The following is a 19,956-nucleotide window of genomic DNA, read 5'->3' as shown; positions in this document are numbered from 1 at the left end:
GTCTGAAGGAAGGGAGCCCCCCCCATCCAGCGGGTGAGGCATCTGTAGTTACAATCGCCTGTGCTTGTGGAACGCGGAAGGGTATTCCTCTTAGCAGGTTGTCCCTGGACCACCAGCGAAGAGCCTGTACCAGGGTTAGCGAAACAACCACTAGATCGTCCCACTGACCGCTTGCCTAAGACTATTGTTTTGCTAACCATTCCTGCACTGAGTGCATGCGCAGGCGAGCGTGCGGAACCAAGTGAATGCATGAGGCCATCATCCTGATCAAGCGCATTGCTTTGCGTACAGTTAGACGACCGACCTTGTAGTGAGGTACTTGCAACAGCATGTTTTGTGCTCTCTCGTTTGAGGGGAAAGCCAGCTCCTCCTTTGTCTTTAGAATAGCCCCTAGAAATTGTTTAATTTGGTTTGGGACTAGGCTTGATTTCTTTTCGTTGATGGAGAAGCCGAGATTGAAAAGAAGGTCTATTGTATTTTGAGTATTTTGTTTACAAATTTGAGGAGATGCCCTGGTAATTAGCCAGTTGTCTAGATAAGGGTATACTGGGATGGAATTTCTTCACAGGTGTGATGCCACTACTGTGAGCACCTTTGTGCATACTCTTGGCACTGAGCCAATACAGAAGGGGAGTACCTTGAACTGGTAGTGAAATCACGCCATCTTGAAATGCAGATTTTCTGTGCGCAGGGAGCATTGAAATATGAAAAGTATGCATCTTTCATATCCAATGTACCCCCGTTTTAGGAGTGGGATTACTTCTTGGAACATGGTCATACAAAACATTTTGGGTTTGACATTTGTTCACAGGCCGCAGACTTAGTTCTGGGCGCATGGAAAGGTCTTTCTTTGGCACAAGAAAGTAAGTTGAATAAAGACCCTTGTTTACCTGATTTGCTGTGATGATTGCTATGGCGTCTTTCTCCAGCAGTGCCCTTACTTCTTCCAACAATATGCGTTTCTCATCTGTTGACATTTTCCTCTGTCTTGGCGGATGGTAGGGTGGTACAGCTTGATATAATAACCGCCTGCCACTGTGGACAACACCCACTTGTCTGACTTTATGCCCTCCCATGCGTGGGTGAAGTGTGAAATTCAGCCTCCTACTGGAGTAGCATGGGAGGGGACTGTAGCGGTGCATCATTGTTTGGGAGTGGTGGAGCCTCTCCCAGGAGAGGTTCCGCCTCTTCCTCTGGCCCTTTTATTTACTCTTTGAAAGCTGGAAGAGGAAGTTTGTCCTTGTGATGGGCCCCAAGATGAGGACTGTCCACCCTGAAAATAGCCAGAGGAATGTTGAGCACCCTGACCCTGAAACCTTCTAGAGTTTTTAGGAGCCCTGTTGTACATAGGGCTTGTTTGTTAACTGGACAGGGGATTTGAGAGCGTCATATTCCTCCTGAGCACTCTTAAGGGCGTCTTTGACACCCTTCCGAAAAGTACATTAGGCTCCACCGGCAACTTAAACCCAGATTTTCTGAGACAGGTATGGCGCTTGATGAGCGTGCCCTCTGTGATGATGCGTCCCGCATTGTCTGCTGCATTAAGATTATTGTTGAGGATGCAGTTTGATACCTGCTTGCCCTCTGCAATAGTATTTAACAATTGAGACTTTAGGAGTTCCAGGACAGCTTCGACTTGGCTTTCCAGGTCATCCCATTTGTGGCAGCCGTAACTAGCCAGAAGCGTAGCGTTGTTGGCGATTCTGGTTTGGTATGCCGCTAAGGAGGCAACCTTTCTCCCGAAAGTATAGATTTTCTTGCTTTCCTTGTCTGGCGGGGCCTTAGCCGATGCCAGGGGAGTGCCTACCCTCTGTCTGGTAGTGGTGACCACTAGTGAATCAGGTTTAAGCTGACTCCTAATATACAGAGGGTCAGTGTGCGTCGGCCTGAATAGTTTTTCTATTCTGGGGTTAACTGCCCTTGTGAGACTAGGCGCAAGCAGGGAGGGCTGGATGCGTCTTTGTACAGACTGCAGGAGTGGAATGTGTCTGTCCATAAAGTCCACAAAACTTGACATCCTCTTTAAAATTGTATTAAACTGTTCAGGAGTATAAACACATGAAGGTGGGAAGCCAGACATGATAGGGGTGGCCTGGGACAGAGTCTGGTTTTTGTGGTGCATAGCCCCAGAGAGAGTCTACAGGGGGCGGGGGAGATTTACAGCCTGTGTGCTCTTGGAGGCCAAAGGCGCCGACATTGACTTTTTCTGTGTCCTTGCTTTAAGCAGGGTAGCACCGACATGTTTTTTGATCAACTCATGCTTCTTTGTCGTTTGCTTGGGGGATGCTGAAGCGTCTTTCGCTGCCTGTATTTAGGCGCGCAAAAGGAGGGCCTTTTTGTGTGCGGTGTCTGAACCGAACTTGGGGTTCGGTTTCGGAGAACTGTCATGAGGCGACAGCGTAAGTGATGGCCCAGAGGACAGGGAAGAACCCAAGGCTTTTTCCGTGGATACCGCTCGGGCTTCGACGGCATCGTTGATAGTCGGCCGTGGGGTATGTGTTTAGTGTTCTTGTGCTTGTGTGCTCTTGCCGCCGGGTGTCTTCCCCCAGAGCCGCTGGCCTGCTTATTGGAGTCGGGGGCACGCACATGGGGTTCCGACGAACCCTGCTCACCTTTGCCGTTACTAAGGAAACTGATACTTCCCTTTCTGGAATCTTCTGCCACGTCAATGGAAGCCTTGGCCTGCATTGCGTGAGCAGCCCAGTGTTTGGTGCATCGATCCTTTAGAGTTTTAGGTCAAAAAAGTTTGCAAGATTTGCAAACTGTTTCAGGTGGATCCCTCGGGAGACAGTAATTGCACACTCGGTGCATGTCCTTCCACAGGAATCTTCAGTGGCAGGTAGGGCAACATTTAAAAGGGAGTTTTGTCCATTATTAATTCTAAGGACAGATTGCAGAGAAAACGGGAAAGGGGATGGCAGAATTTGCATTCTCTAAAGAGGTCAGTATGAAGAATCTCCCACCTCTCCCTACTGTAAGGGGCAAAGCCCAAAGAGGCCTGTGTAGGCCGCGTTTGGTCGATCAGTCTAGTAGACGTCAATGAGGTTGTCCGTTGAAAGCCGTTGAGCAGTCTGTTGGCCATGCGGCAATAGAAAACAATAATGAAATAAAGAAGAGTCTACTAGTAAACTTTCAACTAATCAAAGGCCTCAGCCTGGAAGAGAACTGCGCAACTTACGACCGACTACGATGGCGGAAAGAAACAATCTGAGGGACCTCGACGCGTGAAGTACCATGGGTACAGTAGACGTCACACTAGTGATATTATTACCAACACGCCCTGTGATGGTCAGTTTGAGTTTAAAAAACAAATCTTTGTAATACTCCGCAACTACCACTAGATGTCAGACTATGCAGAACATGTGATCTAAGCAGATCCACAAGCTCCAGAAATATAGGTTTAAAAAACGTTTTAAATAAGAGTTCAGGTTACTCTAACAAAAAGTAAAGTCTACAAAAGCATGCAAATAAAGTTTAAATGGCTATTACTAAATTAGATTTTTGTTTGGGTCGAGAACTTTAAAAAAAATTGGCCATAATGCCTCTGTCTGGCATTTGAGTGGATACAAAGTAGTGTATGAGTGGTTGGTATAATGTTATGAAATGCATACGTCCTCCTATACCCATGAAAACTCACATTAAAATGAGGCTTGATTGATGGGAGGTTTATACGCATAAAAGGCATAAATTCTAGTTCGTACATGTACACAATTTACGGATTTTAATTTTGATACAATGTATTAATGTCCATCTGTACATATACAGTTCGAATATATGACACATTAAAGTGAGCTCTAAATTTGATGTGAGCTTTCAAGACATACAAGAGGTATGTAGTTTTACATTCCATACATATACGCTATCACATCGCAGGTCACATCGCTGGTTGCGAACTTCACTAATAAGCAGGGAGGTTTTACGCTATGGGGCACTCGCCAACTCTATGTGCAGGTTTTTACACCCATGGTGACCTACGGATTAGAGGCCCTGTTCGATCTAGATCTTAGCTGGCTACAAGTAATAGAAGGGAAATTCTGGCGGCGGGTCTTGGGCCTAGCCCCAGGAATTCCAATGGCCATTATACGCCTAGAGCTGGGAATACCTTCATTGAAAGCTATAGTGATGAAAAAGAGATTGGGGCTTTTCATTAAAATGCGTAGTGGTACAACAAATCCAGTATTGATTGCTGTGGATAAGGAAATATGTAAAAAACAAAATTCCCTCTCACCCGCTGCTATAATGTTAAGATATCTTGCTGATATAGGATGGATGTATCGCGAAGGGGACTATACCAGGCAAGTTCAGAGAGCCCTTGACAAGCGAATAGATATGTGGGACTGGCTGGAGAATTTTGCCCACCTCAGTGCATTGAAAAGTTATGAATTTGTGAAATTCAGGTTGTACACATATATGAGACCGCAAGACTACCTTAACTTATGCCCTTGCAAAAGACTGCGACGCTTTGTACTCCTATTAAGACTGGATCAACTCCCGACTCTATGGGTCACGGGCCGGAGAGATCAAATGCTGTCGGCACTAAGGATTTGCAGATTATGTAAAATCAATAATGTTTTGGAGACAGCACAACATGTTCTGACACAATGTAGTAGTATGACAGACATAATACATCAACATATGGGAAAGTATACTCATGATTCTGCAGCAACCTCTAAGGCATTATTTTGGCATGACTGCCTAAATTCCGAAAATATCCATATTCTAACTGCTTTATATAACATCTGGTTGGTCATAGAGGGAAAACTGGGCATTAAGATTTGAATAGGTGGCCTTATCTACACTTAGGAGTAGTGATGGGATACACCTATACGAGAACCCTTTTTGGGCTATGCGTTACTCTGTAATTGTGAACTGTAATTCCTAATTGTTTCTTCCTAATATTGTCAGTATTTCGTATCCTGGTGAGTTTCGATGTGATATACACAGGGCTTGATTTAGGTTGTTTTAGGTCTTAGCATGTATGATTGTGTCTAGGCTAGATTTATTTATTTATTATTGTTATTAGTATTGCCATTGTATTTATTGTGTAATTTTAATTTTAAAGTGGAGATTAACTGTCATGAATGGTAATGTAATGATATAATAGTTTGATGCTGGAAATTAACTAATTTGATTATTGTATTCTTGTTGCCATACATGTGTAAAGTTTATTAACTAAACTGTAACACATTAAATAAATAAATAAATATACGCTATTTACATACCCTATACATTCTACGTACATAAAAACTGAGAGTCCTGACTTTGAATTGAGCTTTCATACGTATAGCAGTGTACAAATACAAAATGTACACCTTCTACAGGTAGAGTGCATATTGCACATTAATTCTGTGCAAGCATGATATATAGATACATGTTTAAAAGCATATTTAAAGCTTGATTAAAAAAATGTGTTCTAGTGCATCCATTCATATGACCTAGGTCAATGCCAAAATTCTTGAAAATCGAAGCAGTCCGTTTTTTGAGATATTTAAGCCATGTAAAAATATGTTCAAAACACAATTATGCAACATTTAAAAAAAAAACGAAGCCGTCCATAAGCAACTGTTCAATGCAGGGGCGGCTGTCTGCAAATGTCACTGTGGACGTTTTTTCATATTTTTTCATGGAAGGGTTCCCAGACTTATAACCAACATTTTGAAACAGTCTGGCAATTGATCTTAGCCTTAACTATGCCAGATTATAATGCATGTAGAATGTATTAGAGTAAGAAAGAATGAGTTTACGGATAAAACAAAAAAGACTTATTCTAATTGTTAGATAGGCTCTGCTACTATGGTATCTGCATTTCACCAAGCATTGTCTGATACTGTGAGTATTTTACATAAGAGATAGAGCAAGGTTTATTAACGTGTAGTGCAAAATACTTGTGTTACGTATTTTCTCTACATCAGTAATCATTTTCACTGATACATGTTTTATCTATACCTTTTCGTATAATGTGGTCGGCAATACTACTCCATTGTCTTTTTTACCCAGCCTCTTTAAAATGTATATTGGATGGATTGTACATCTTTTAGTTTGAACCAGAGTACATGGATAAAGAAACGGAAGACAAAGCGTGGTCCACTGCGGCTGAAAGACCGTGACACCGAAGACTAATTTCCCGAACCAAGTAATTTGGAAATATATACGCTTGGTGCCAATAGCAGCGTCGAAAACTGAACATTACCGAAATACACCTTTTGGCAGCAGAATGCCACTTGTTGGTCCATTTACCCAAAGAAGATCGCCGAAAGATTCAATGTCTTCCAGTGCTTAAGAGAACTGTTTTAAAAGGTGAATGGAAAGACAAGGTAATGTGTGAGCTCACAAAAGTGAGAACCTATAGAAAAAGGCTCAAAATCGAAAAAGTATAAGAACACAACTCTATAAGGCAATCTTGCTGATTAGGCCCAGGAATGTCCCAGATTTAAAGAACAATGGGATAAAGACCTAGGGTGTGCCATACCGGAAAAACTGTGGGAAAAGAATTACAATATAACGTTTCATGGGATCCTGTCAACCAATACAATGGCAGAATTTTGAAATACTGCAAAGATGGCACTGTGACCCAGTTAAGATACATAGACTGTTCCCTGGATGCTTTCCTAAATGTTTGAGGGTGTGGTAGTCTGGGAACATGTGCTGGGAATGGAGTAAAGAAATTACAGGAGAAGGCATGGAATGAGAGCGCAAGGCCATCCTGTTCAGTATCCCTACTAGAGAATATTAGCACCATTGACTCTCTAGGATATGAGAAGCAATGCTCAGAGTGAGGAGAATGGCAGCAGCACAAAAACAGAAAGCCCCATCCCCATAGACCAGGCAGAGTGGCTACTAACTTGATGAAGCCCAAGTTGCAGAGGCACCTAAAAAATATTTTATAGTGTGGCTGTCACTGCACACTATAGTTAAGTTGCATGTGGAGTACAACAGGAAATCCAAAAAATTATTTGCTAATAACTTGACTCGGATGACAGTTTTGGCTGAAATTATGCCGACAAAATTGTACGTATGGGACCCGCACCTCACCCCAAAGTGGACATTTTGGAAAAAATCAGTTAAAAATGAAACATTTATTAAGAAGACAAAACAAATTCAGTTTCGGCCTAGTTCCCATTCATTTTCCCGTAGACAAAAAAAAACAAATGTGTGCTCCAGTGCACAGTCAAAATCAATGGATGGAATTTGACCAGGTACGAAACAAATTGGGCACGAAGCGTGGACTCGAGATCCGGTGGGGGATTGAAGGGGGCCATATGCAGTTATGGCGTTCAGTACCTTTCCTCCAAAATTAGAGCGATCTCCCATGATGCTTTGCAAAAAAGACTTATCAGAAAAGAAAAAGCGGCCATCTTTTTTTCCCGATGCGAGAGAAATGGTTATACCCATGGCTACCCAAAAACAAATAAGCAGAACAATGTCATTTGGAGGAGGAAAAACTATTACATGGCACTAGGCTACGGGGAAGAGGATGGGAGGCTAGTGAAGAAGTTAAGAGCACAAAGGGTAATTCGGCAGGATTCCCGCAGCTACAGAAGAAAACGTGAGTGAGACTGAAAGTGTGTCACACGGAAATGAGTGTTGGGGGAATGAGAGAGGGCTGGGAAGGTGATGCTGCCTTCAGGGGAGTGAAGGGAGCAGGCACAGGTGAGGGGGGCAATTGGTGAGTGCCTGGGAGCAGAAGCATTTTTCTCATCGTTTTACCCCAGATAACCGCAGGTATCAAACTAAATATTACTACAACTATATGTAGCACATAGTTATATAAACCCGCGGTTAAGAGGAAAACTTTGAAAAATATATATTATATTTTTACAGCCATAAACAATAGGAGGTGGCATAGACGACGGTCGGTGGTGGTGTAAAATATACATTGGGCATGGACAAAGCTAACACTTGCGTCTCCCCGGCGAGTGATTGACTCAGACGAGCAAATAAAAATAAAAAAAAAAAACAACACATATATATATATATATATATATATATACACACACACACATACAAATAAACAAACATACACTTAGATATATAATAATTTGAATATAAAGCACATCACTATAAGCATGAGGCAGAAGAAAACTTCATCTTGGCCACCACAACACTGCTTAGTCTCTCAGCAGGTAGGCAAAGAGATCACTGCGTCTACGGGGTACGAAGCAGAGAGTCCTCTCTTTCAGCAAGACTTTCTCACCCGGGGTTTCAGATTCTAACTACCTTTTGCCATGCAATGCACTCTCCTTTATGGGGGCATTTCCCCGCCCTTCTCTATAGGGTTTTGCTCTCGGCCGAAGAGCAGAACACAAGTCGAAGGGACAGAGGGAGGAAAAATCCAGTTAGAAGTGGAAAACCCCAGCGCCCCTCCCTCTCGCATTCATTCCCAGAACCCCTTATCGTGCACCCGCAGTGTACGCCGACTCCCTTTCTGTATTCGTCCTTCAGTGGACAATACAATAACTATTCTCCGCAGTAATTCTACTCAGATAATATTTATGTGACCTTGCTGTTTTCACTGCTACTCGCGTATTCTGTGAGGCCCGCTGAAATGAAGGCTTTATTACTGTGATGGGAGACGAGTGTTCAAAAATGGCTGCGCATCGACACCATGTTATTCTGGCTCTCATTTTCGCAGAAGCATTACACTGACTTGTGGTGGATGTCCGACATACTAGTTCGCCACCTTACAGAAGCTGATATTTTGCCTAGGATTTTCTCTGACCACTCTCCAATTACATTGAAACTGGTGTTGGGGGGTGGGGGGGACACTAGCAATAAACAGACTCAGGCCACAATCATTTTTGGACCCTGCATTCGCAACCATAATGGGAAAGCAAAATCGATGAGTGTTTTGAGGTGAACATTGTATCAGTTGATAATCACACCATCCTATGGGAAGCCTTTAAGGCATATATACGCGGCATTACCCTAGCAATGGAGTCAGGCATAGTCAAAACCATACGCAGGCACATCCACACCAGCAAAACTAATTTGCGCCACCTAGAACAGACATATGTATCCAAGCCTGTCAGCACAGTCTTGGGGGGACATTAAACTCAAGCTGGACAAATTCTGGGTGCACGCAGATAGGAAACTAAAGTTCCTGGATAGCCCAAGCCCAGCTAGAAAATACGGCGAAGGCAAACACCCTGGTAAATTACTTGCTAGGATGGTAAAACAAGCACCGGGCAGTCACCATATCCCCTTCGTGCAGGACTCGTTGGGACGAGTGGTACACACTGCGTCTGAAGTTAAGTGTTCCACTCCTATTCAACTCGGATACAGGGACCCTTCGAGACATAGACATTCCTAGACAACCTCCTACTGTCGATTTGTCCGATGACGCCAAGGCAAGCCTAGATCACCCCCGAAGAAATATCCTGTGCCATCGATGCGCTCCCACCTAGCAATACCCATGGCCCAGACGGCCTCGCAATGGAGTTCTTTAAACACTTCAAATCCTGCCTTATTCACAGGCTAGTCACCCTATGGGAGGAAGCATATACTATAGGGCTACTCCCCCCACCCCCATGCTCTGCGAAGCAGTGATCAACGTGTTACTTAAACCCAACAAACCTCCAGAACAATGCGGCTCATATCACCCCCTCTCGCTTATAAATTCTGATGTTAAAATATTCGCTAAGGTACTTGCACTACGTTTAGCCCCGTACATGAAGCATATTATTCACCCAGATCAATCCGGGTTTGTTTCTGGCCACTCCACAGCACTAAACCCGAGACTTTTTTTATTTATTTTATTTTTTTTTTAAGACCCAGGCAGCAGCCGCAGCCTTAGACGTGCCAAAGGCCTTCGACTCAGTTTCCTGGCAATTTATGTGAGCAGTGCTAGGAAAGTGCAACTTTGGACCGGGGTTCATATCATAGGATTGTCTACTATACACAAGCCCCACTGCCAGGGTTAAAGTTACCAGAGTTCTCTCGCCCCCCCATTGACAAATAGTGGAACCAAACAAGCCTGCACATTGTCCCCCCTATTATTTGCTATAGTAATGGAACCATTCGCAGACGCAATCCACAGCAGGCATGCACAGAAAGGGGTCCGATTGACAGGCGAGCCAGAGATCATCTCACTATATGCAGGTGACGCCCTACAATTTATTCGCGATCCTGTGAGACCTCTGCCACCAATTATTTAAGAAGTGCTCTCCTTTAGTGCACTTTCGGGGCTACAAGTGAACTGCGCCAAAACCCGAATTACTCCCGCTCACCGATGCAACCACTCCTCCACCGGACCTCATGGGCTTTGCCTGGCCCCACTGGAAATTAAATACTTAGGGGTTACCGTAACACGTCACAGCTCCTCCCTCTATGCATGCAAGTATGGTGTATACCTACCCCAACTAACAGCCAAACTACACGTCTGGGCAGAGCTCCCGCTAGACATAGCAGGCCGTGTGTCATTCTCAAAATTATAACTCTTCCTAAATTACTATACTATTTCACAAATATACCTCTGTGGCCAGGAACCATATTTGTTGACAAGCTAAAGATAGCAATGAACAACTTCACGTGGCACGCTGGTGCAGTCAGACTTAAATGGGCCACCCTTACGAGATCCTACGCACATGGAGGCCTGGCCGGCCCAGACATGGTGAAATACTGGATTACTGCACAGGCACACTATGCAGCTTACTGGTTCGACAAAGACTCGAAACATCCACACACAAAGATTGAACAACTTGCGGCAGGCACTAGCGATGTTCGCTCACTGGTACTCCCACCATAACGTAGGGACTCTGTAGCCTTCGACCCTGCCCACACAATAGCGCTGGCCTGGTTCAAGATATGGAAAATAGTGGCTAACTGCCATCCATACCATAGAGACCTTCTGCTGTGGAACTTTTTTCCATCATTCCCTAGCATAAGATCGCAGCACGACAGTGGGAGACAGACGGATATATTACTATGGGAGACATGTATAACATTGAGTCCTTTGCTTGCTTTCAGCACCTACCAGGCCCCCCACATAGACAGACAGCGCTGGCTACAAAACGCAGGGTTTTCGCCGGGCAGCAAAGAAAACCTGGGCCGAGTTCCCAGTACAACCACCCGACGAGCCACTATTGCAAGCCATAATGAGTGGGACTTCCACACCTGGCGGTGTAGCCACATATAAAATACTGCTAAACCGCGATAGCAAACCATTGACTAAACTGCGGGAGGCCTGGAATCTTCAAATAAACATCACAGACGAAACTTGGGAATCTATGTGCTTACAAACTGAAGCAGTGTCCTTTAACTCCAGATTTCAACTAACACAGTTCAAGGTTCTACACATTACACCCCAGCCAAACTACACCTGTTTTCACACACCTAATCTGATCTATGTCCCAAGTGTTGTGCGGCGGGGCAAGGTATCTCCACATGCTTTGGAGCTGCCCAGAGCTGGAAGAATTCTGGATGGGGGTTTGTGATACCATGTCAGAGATATTCAATTGTACTATACATTCCACCTCATCAAATTCTATGACAAGACTGGAGGCGAGCATTATGCTTCAACTTCATTTATTTACTACTCTTCAGCAGTTCAACAAACTTATATAAACTTTGCAAAGTGTTCAACAGAACTCTATCCTTTAAAAACTGCAAAACCCAGGAGTCTCTGTAGTCCATGCCCTCTCAGCCAGTCACAATCCACTTCCTGTGCTTGGCCTCCTCCTCTTCAAGCAGATAAGTACCATTTCTTCTCTCTCCATATTTTCTGTGTGAGAATTAGTCAGGAATGAGTGAGGGAGTAAGGATTGAATTGTCATTAATCATGCACATATAAAGCACAGTGAACGTGTGGAGGAAGATTGATTGTAAGATTTTAAATATTACGTATCATTCCGTCCAGGCGCGTGTACGCGTATAGGATCGGTTCCCATTTTGAGATATTGGTGTATTGAGACAAGAGACTTCAGGTCAGGTAAGTTATAGGGGTTTTGTCCACGAGACCGGCGGCCCCGTGTCGCAATTTCGGCACTTCAGGGGTGCGGCCAGCCTCGCGGACAGTGTACCGGAGCGCGTATTTCACTCGCGAGGCCTAGCCCCCACACTTGGGTAGGAGAAGCTGGCGCCCACGAACAGCGAGCGCGCCTGCCCAGCAGTGCAGACTCACAGCGGTAGCCCCCACCCTCAGGGGGGGGGCAGAGGGGCCGCTCGCGTAGATCAGCGCACTGCGCGGCTACGCTCTAGCCCCCTCCCGCGGGTGGGAGGAGCTTAAGCGCAGCAATCCCGCGCTTCACAGCATACGTCGCTTTTAAGCGACATTTTCTGCAGCGACCGCATCGCAGAGAACGCTCGTACGAGCAATATAAGTTAATTACACCACAAAGACAAGCGGTCTTACGATCGCGAGCACGCCCAGTGCCATCAGCGCTGCACTGATTGCTGAGGAGGCAGCAGGTTTGGCAGCGTGAGCAAGAGACCACAGGGAATCATTTCCCTACACTGTCAATAGGCAGTAAATTGACACGACAGAAGCGAGGACACTCGCAGCAGCCTGAAGACAAGAGACAGGCAAGTTGGTGCAGCCACTAGAAGACTATAAGAAAAAATGTAAAAGAGAAAGACTATCAATAAACATCACAAGGGAGCAGTGGGCGTGCTAAACACCTGATCCAGGTATTTGGACACACCGCACAGCAGAAGAAATGTCAGAGTTTGAGTGGAGCGAGGAGGAACAAACGCAGGACCTCGCTGCAAGCTTTAAAAAAGTGCTGGGAAGCTCCCTTATTGATGCAGTGGCTGAAGGGGTCAGACCCTTGCAAGAGAGACTGAAGACACTGGAAGCTATGCTCTCCCAACCCAGTAGCACCAAAGACCTTAAGCGCACGCCCACAGAACCCTCTAAAGAGGAGCATAAGGGAAGTAAGATAGCCATCAAGAGGAAAGCCTCTGACGACCCCCGGGGCTCTTTGGACGGGGCAGAAGAAAAGGCCCCAGACGTAGCCGACGCTTTCGCAAAGCTTAAAGAGGCTTACCTTCAGCGTCAGGCAGTGCCAGACCTCATGACCCCCTCTCCAGGGGAAGACAATACCAGAGAAGACCCAGGCTCGGAAGAGGAGCAGGAAGAAGAACAGGTCTCACAGGGTGAAGAAGAGGCCGCGGATAACGACTGGGCAAGACCCAGTGGGGGAAGAGAGCCCGAAAGGAGAAACACCTCCTAGAGGAGGATATGTTTGACCCGGATAGCATCCGGAATCCGAGATCTACTGAATGGCAACTATCCCCTCGAGTAGCGCAGTATATGACCATGAGACTGCGGAAACCACTAGATAAGGAAGTGAGACAGCGGCTAGGAGCGGAGTGCCCGCAACCAGACCTGCCAGGAAAGGTGGCGGATACGCCCGAGCTCGATCCGAAAATGCTGACCGTGTCAAAGAGGAGTACAGATCCCCGCAAGGGTATTGATAGGTCCTGGAGAAGTTGCCAGGAGAAAGTGCTGGACTTGGCAGGGCCCCTCTCCAAGATTATGGACCTCCCAGAGAGGGCAAAGGATACCGGGGAAGAAGTAGACCCCGAAGCTCTCGCCGGCTGGGCTCAGAGAGCAGTCTGCCTCCTCGGAAATGCGAATTGTGCCATCGCTTCGGAAAGGAGGAGAGGACTATTGCTGAAAATAGACTCAAAACTTAGTGATTTGGCATCAGATGAAACAGGAGAAGGAGCCCAAGGCCTCCTGTTTGGAGAGACCTTCGGGAAGGAGATGGGGCGGTTCGTCGGAACGTACGCTTCATTGGAGAAGGCACAAGCATCTATCTGCAACATTTTTCCCAGTACAGTTTTTGGAGGGACCGGCTGCTTCAGGGGTCGCGCAGCCGGTCGCAATCAAGGAGGAAGAAGATCCCAGAACCCCAGGGCGCAATACTGGGAAAACAAAAGCCAAGACACATTCTTCCCGTCCAGAGGGAGATTCCCAAGAGGCTGCAGGTCCCGAGGAACAGGACGAGGTCAAGGATTTACACCAGGGGAGAGCAAGTCAGTATCCCCCTGTAGGGGAGTGGGGGGGGGGGAGACGCACATGTTTTTAGAGAATTGGCATGCACTTTCAAGCGATTCCTGGATATTGCAGACCGTCAGAGGTTTGCAGCTAGATTTCATAGAAGCCCCAGTCCAGCTAAGCAGACCTCAGAGTCAGAGGTTAGCGCAAGCGGAACAAGCATGTCTAGACAGCGAGATAGAGCAGCTAGTCCACAAGAAAGCGATAGAGAGATGCGTAACGAACCCGAAGTTTGTGAGCAACATGTTCCTGGTGCACAGGAAAGAGAAGGTACACCCGGTTATAAATCTCAGAGAGCTGAACGGATGGATCATATATCGACATTTCAAAATGAAAGGTGTCCATCAGCTCAGAGACTCCCTGAGAGAGTGAGTCTGGTTGACACATCTAGATTTGAAAGACGCATACCTTACAGTACCAATACGCAAAGAGTACAGATCATTTCTAGCTTTTCGCTGGCAAAGACAATTCTGGTAATTCAAGACAATGCCATTCGGGCTTGCATCAGCACCCTGGGCGTTCACGAAGCTCATGAAGCCAGTAGCGGCAACGATCAGGGAGAAGGGCGTCAGGATGATCATTTACCTGGACGATCTCTTACTCTTAGCAGAAGATCGGCGGAAGGTACTAGTGTATCAAACCAGATGGGTACAGGACCTTCTGGGTTCGCTAGGATTTCTAGTGAATACAGAGAAGTCTGATACCACGCCAGCGCAGAGATTAGACTTCCTAGGGTTCGTACTAGATACCAAGAGAGCGACAATAGAGCTTCCGGCTCAGAAGATAAAAGATATCAAGAGAGAGATCAGAGCATGCTTAGAGAAGCAGCAAGTATCCCTCAGAACCTTGGCGAGAATAGTGGGTTTATTAGCAGCATCTATTCAAGCCATATTTCCAGGTCCCTTGCACTACCGAGCACTGCAGAGGTTGAAGATAAAGCACCTTCAACAGGGACTGAAGTATCATCAGATGATACCCCTAGATCAGGAGTCCATTACGGAACTGGAGTGGTGGTTAAATATGGATGCCTGGAATGGGCGAGCCATATTCGGAGATAAACCAGATCTGATCATAGAATCGGACGCCAGCTGGAAGGGCTGGGGGGCCAGATGTGGAACGCTACAGACCGGAGGCAAGTGGAGCGAAGAGGAGCTTCATCTCCACATAAACTGCCTGGAGCTCCTAGCAGGGTCGTTCGCGATCAAGGCATTCACAAGAGACAGTACAATCTTGCGTCCTGCTGAAGATGGACAACATAGCAGTGCGGTACATCAACCACCGGGGCGGTACAAGGGCCAAGATCCTGGCAGAGCTAGTGAAAGACTTGTGGCATTTCTGCCTGCGATCAGTGACAGCAGAGTATCCGCCGGGTACACTGAACGTAATAGCGGATTGGAACTTGCGTTATCTGACAGACTCCAGCGACTGGAGACTGGATCCAGCAGTGTTCAGAAGCTGAACACGAGATGGGGACCATTACACATGGACCTCTTCGCTTCCCGGCTCAATGCTCAGACGAGCCTCTACTTCAGCTGAAGACTAGATCCGGGAGCGCAAGGAACCAACGCTTTCCTGCAGGAGTGGACAGGAGGCCCTCACTACGCGTTTCCTCCCTTTGTGATGTTGAGCAGAGTTATAGCTCAATGTCGGAGGGAGAAAGCGGAGCTGGTATTAGTAGTGCCATTGTGGAAATCTCAGGTGTGGTTTCCAACGCTAATGGAGTTAGTAGCGGACATACCCAGAGTGCTACCCGAAGGAGAGCGACTGCTCACGGACCCAGCTGGGTCAGATCATCGTCTGAGAGTGAGAGGGACCCTCCCGCTAGTCGCGTGCAGGATATCAGGAGACGCTGGGCACTGCCAGGAATTTCAGCGCAGGCTGCAGAGCTCATCGCTGAATCCTGGGCTCCAGCCACTAGGAGGAGCTATGACGCAGCCTGGGCAAAATGGACAAGCTGGTGTAAGAACAGAAGTGTTCATCCCGTTTCAGCACCTGTAGTGGAGATACTGAATTTTTTAGCAAACTTGCTACAGAACGGAAGAGCCTTCCGTACGATAGGTGTGTACAGATCAGCAATTTTAGCAGGTCACCTGCCAATAGAAGGCGACCCGGCAGGGGAACACCATGCAGTAGTGCGGCTCATCAGAGGTGCGAGATTCAAAGTACCACCTGAGCCCAGGTATAGTACAACGTGGGACGTAGCTGTAGTATTATGTTTCCTATCAGATTGGCCAACAGACAAGTACCTCTCCCTTAAGCAGCTATCAGGGAAACTATCTATGTTATTATGTCTGATTTCCTGTAAACGAGTATCAGACGTTAAAGCCTTGGAGATTAACAGACGGTCCTTCGGACCGGAGGGAGTGACATTCTCAATAGTCAGGAGGACCAAGACAGGGACTACTACGGTCCATTAACTCCATTTCCCGAATAATACGAAATGGTGCGTGGCACGATGCATTAAGGAGTACGAATATAGAACTGCGGAGAATAGAGCAGCAGGCACCACACAGCTACTAATAGCGCGTAGGAAGCCTTTTCACGCAGTTGCTACAGCGACCATCGCGAGATGGGTTAAGGAGATTATGCAAGCAGGTGGTGTGAATGTGAGCATGCATGGGGCGCATTCAGTGAGAGGAAAGCCGTGAGAGCAGGAGTATCATTAAGTGAGATCATGCTAGCAGCAGATTGGTCGAGTGATCATACATTTAAAGAGTTTTATTTTAAACCTACAGAGAGTCTTGCAGGAACGGTGTTGGGAAAGCTTTGAACAAGCATAATGCTCGCCTCCAGTCTTGTCATAGAATGAAGATTACCCATGCTAGCTGTGCAGGGAGTATTAATTGTATTAAAGACTAGGAGGCGAGCATTAAATTCCCTCCCGAGTATTGTACTGTCTAAAATTGTACTGTATGCATAGTCTCATAGGGGAAGATCAGAAGAATAACTGAAGGCAAACCGGTAGCAGATTACTTCAGGAGCCCGGATGTTCACCGGCAGTTGAGTTACCAAGTTCAAGAAAGACTTTGCACCGTTAGCGAGGAATCAGTTATGGAAGTTGAGTTGACAGAGCGAGTAAAAGCAGAGGAGGAGTCCAAGCACAGAAAGTGGATTGTGACTGGCTGAGAGGGCATGGACTACAGAGACTCATGGGTTTTGCAGTTTTTAAAGGAAAGAGTTCTGTTGAACACTTTGCAAAGTTTATATAAGTTTGTTGAACTGCTGAAGAGTAGTAAATAAATGAAGTTGAAGCATAATGCTCGCCTCCTAGACTTTAATAGAATACTCCCTGCGCAGCTAGCAGGGGTAATCTTCATTGTTTATTCCATCAATATGAACGACTACAGCACAATTCCTGCATGCTGGCGAGCCTTTGTATGTTGCTAACAGTTAGATGTTTATTATTGTTGTTATGGCTCCGCCCCTCTTGTCCCACTGTGGCACAATGGCTACGATCTATTACATGGTTACATGAGCTTCATATACATTAGAGCGTTAGTCCTTACTGCAACCTATAGACTGCAGACCTAGGGACATATGGTCTCCTATTCGTAATTACCTGCTGTTAGCACAAATGTATGTACAGGATGCTCAAACCCCACCTAGCAACTAATGCCTGCTTTGCCCTCAGCGCTAGTCTTGCTACTCTATCCGCCAATGTACTCATACAACAATCCATGTTGCAATTGCCGCACAGTTAATACCAACGACTGAGACTTACGGTACCCACTGCTGTTGATACCTCATCTGTTGTAATGCCAAGTACTCAAACAAAGTTTAAGATTTTTTTTTTTTTTAAAGCAGCTGAGTAAGTCCCAAAACCACATGCATGGCAAATGCTACCATCACAAATACGAAAAAGTTACTTGTAAGTGTAGCGCAACCTAAAAATAGACAACTGTTGAATAACAAGAAAGTCCATATACGTCTTGCAAAAGCAATGACCGCTACTCACCTGTCAAATTCACCTCAGCCAATGTAGGCGCTTTCACTCTTCTAACGGTGATGCACAGCCAATTGAGAGAGACGCCGGGTGATACTCTGCATTTTCTATCTTCCTGCTTTCAGTAACCAGCTCTCTACTTTCTAATATGCTGTCTTAAAAAAGTGTCAGTTAAACTGTCCAAGAACTATTTCTCCACTAGAAATGTCCTTCCTTTGTTCGTTCTTTTGCATTTCCCTGCCCCAATGTCACAGCCTCAATAAACAACTATGAGGCGCCCAGAGCTTAGCCTGGGACAGCCAAACCTCTGCGTTGATAATGGCCCTGTTATAAACTAAGCAGCCCTGCGTTAACCTAATCCCAATGTCCCACCTCTGCCCCTATGATATGTCCTTCTCGTCTCTTCACCCTCTAATGCCGTGTCCCTTTACCCGCTTGTATTCGGTTCCTCTAACACTTAACTCCAAGTCTTAACACACTGCATATTTACTGTTAATTTCTCACTTTTCAATGTCACAACCTTGTGTCCCCTTGTCCTCACTCTCCCCGGCTCTGGCCTCTTATCGGGCGCGCGGTGGTCAACGGTTTAGGATGGTAAGAGCCCTAATGCTGCCTCGCTCACGTTGGGCTTGTGCCTGTGTAGATCGGTTAAAAGAAGCCTCCCGGCTGCTTCAGCAACATCCGCCCAAACTATAGCCGTGCTACGGTGCGCTGCGAGGGACAAGAGTCCTCTCCTCTAAAAACGCTCAACGCTACATCGGGAGGGGGAGGGTTTAGGGTGAATTCTTATTGAAAGGGGCATAGATGGTCGAGGCGAAGTAAGAAGGAGCGAGTCGAAAAGTGTGGGATGAAATTCCCATCGGTGCAGAATGTGTAGGTAATCTGGGAAAAAAAGAACCGGCGAGTGAGCCCGAGTAAAGGTTTTTTTTTTTTATTCCGGGGCTTTATTGCTTGTGAAATGGAGGAGGGGAAGGCAGTGCGGATAGGGTTACTGCAAGCATGCTCGAGCTATTCTGAGGGACTAACTGAGCATCGAGGTCGTGGACAGTCACCGCATGTGCCCTCTCCCTGATTCTCAGCCTCTCAAATAGTACTAAGCTTGTCAAAGCTGTAATAGGGTCCTCTAACATTCAAATGCTGGCACAGAAAACTTGCCATTAAAGTGCATTGGGCTGGCTGTATGTTTTGGAGGGGCAAAGCAACATAGAACCGGTTCTTTTTTGTAGCTCCATGCAGAACGAAGGTCACTTAACTTTGCAGCGATACTCTCACAACCATTCTGAACGTCATTCCGTTTCACGCGCACCCTCGATATGTTTACTGAAGTTGTTCGTGTTGGCACTGATGCTAAATCCCACTGACATGTCGATATCCAGCGTGCAGACGTTGCATGTCGTAGGGACACTGCTATCTGACCCCGCCAGCTGTCTCACTGGTCAACTCAACTCTTTTTAGAGATTGTGTATACAACGTTCTAGTCCCTACCGTTCCTGCTACTAAATGTGCTGTGTTCCTATAAAAGGCAACAAAAAAATAACAATCTATTTTCTTATAAAACATTTTTTTTACCGTGTTCCTTTCATGTGTCCACCAACATTTTTTTTCCGATCTCATAACTTCGTTCCGAGGGCAGTTTCTGAACACTATTGCAAAACAACTGAATACACACGCCCCACCGCCCACTTTTACTTCTACTTAATAAGCAGAAAACGTAAAAAACAATATTTTAAACAGGAATTAATTTTCTAGATCATGTTTTTGTTAGTTGAATAAATGAAGGGCACTCTGCTAGATTATGCTTCCGGGAAAGCATCTATTCCTGCTGCTATAATCTATTTTCCCAACAATTTATTCTAAATTGAAAGTGTAGTAAGCGACAATACCTCTCTTTAGTACTGTGTTCAGAAGCGTTCCAAATGCTCTGGAGAAAGAATATAAGAAGGGTGTGAAATAAAGGGAAAAATAGCAATTTGTTACTTATGTAGCGCATTCGCCAAAACGATGTACGTAGAAC

The 19,956-nt window shown here is 45.9% G+C and overlaps 1 protein-coding gene across 5 annotated transcripts in view; it reads right to left on the bottom strand.

The window, feature by feature from the left end:
• RNF123 (ring finger protein 123) overlaps positions 1–18,806 on the bottom strand; it is a 3,033,138-nt gene extending 3,014,332 nt beyond the window's left edge. For 2 of the 5 annotated variants that reach the window (XM_069644183.1, XM_069644184.1), the window contains exon 1: positions 17,955–18,806. The gene's annotated coding sequence lies outside the window, so the exon portion shown is untranslated. The remainder of the gene's footprint in view (positions 1–17,954) is intronic. The other 3 variants (XM_069644185.1, XM_069644186.1, XM_069644187.1) reach the window with 3 other exon arrangements.
• Positions 18,807–19,956: the final 1,150 nt, after the last annotated feature.

Source organism: Ambystoma mexicanum, chromosome 2p (genome assembly GCF_040938575.1).
Source record: "Ambystoma mexicanum isolate Mex_15411 chromosome 2p, UKY_AmexF1_1, whole genome shotgun sequence".
NCBI lineage: Eukaryota > Metazoa > Chordata > Amphibia > Caudata > Ambystomatidae > Ambystoma > Ambystoma mexicanum.
The sequence above is the reverse complement of the archived record's forward strand: the minus strand, read 5'-3'. Positions and strand labels throughout refer to the sequence as shown.